Genomic DNA, 1103 nt, shown 5'->3' with positions numbered 1-1103 from the left:
AACTATTAATGCACACATTCAACAAGTTGTTTGAGACGCACACACAAATAAAAATGTTAATAAAAGTCAGATCAAAGACGAAAACAAGAATAAATGATCAGACGCAGTTTAATGGAAATCACGTGTGTGTGCTCATGTCGTCAGGCGCAGCTGTAATGTCTTGACCTCTCAACTCTGTGACTAATCTCTTGTTTCTGTACAAACTCCAGACTATAAATCACGTCGTTCAGTCTGGGGTGGGGGCTTTCCTACAAGGGTTCAGCAACAGTTCTCTGTCTCGGTATGTGAGACGTGCTCCGACTGGGAGCCATTTTGGAGCAGAACGTTCACAGGAAGTGAGGATGAGGTCACCCTTTTTCACACAATCGTGGAGGAGCAAGGGAACGTCGAACACGAGCAGCTTCAGAGCGAACGAGCGTACGAGGCAGAGCGAGCCACGTTTCACAAGTCGGGCCCCAAATAAAAGTTTTAATGCCAGACAAAAGTTTACATTCTCCCATTTTCCTGTTGAGAGTTAAACCATTTATATCACCTGCTTCCAAAGGCAAAGGGGATGATTATCTTGTGTTTGTTAGCCAAAAATCTCAAGGACCAGTCAACAGACTTGCTCAAACTCTCAGAAAGTCTTCACTGCTGCACATCCACACCTGGCAACCCAGTTAAAGACAGCCAGCACAGCTAGGCGGCATCAGCCAACAAAAGAATAAATAAAAATAACTGTAACTCAGACAGTTGTGACAGATATGGGGTTAATTTTCCATTTTTCTCTGAGCATTAATAGACCTTCTCACAACATCGCATGAGACTGTGCATCAGATTGTGTCTAATGTCACTCATACGGTTCGACCAAATGTCTATAACTTCACCCCCTCCTCAGAACAAGATCATTTGAGTCCAGTGGTGTCCAATCCTGGTCCTTCAACGCCGCTGTCCTGCATGTTTCAGACGTTTCTCTGCTTTAACACGCCTGCTTTGTATGAATGAGTGATTCCCCGGCTTCTGCAGAACTTGAAGAGCAGGGAAACGACTAAAACATGCAGGACAGTGGTCCGTCAGAACCAGGACTGGACGCCGCTCTTTACCGTACTTGCCACCGTAAACGT

This window comes from Nematolebias whitei, chromosome 1 (genome assembly GCF_014905685.2).
Source record: "Nematolebias whitei isolate Nwh7 chromosome 1, NemWhi1, whole genome shotgun sequence".
NCBI classification, from domain to species: Eukaryota; Metazoa; Chordata; class Actinopteri; order Cyprinodontiformes; family Rivulidae; genus Nematolebias; species Nematolebias whitei.
Note: the sequence above shows the minus strand (reverse complement) of the source record.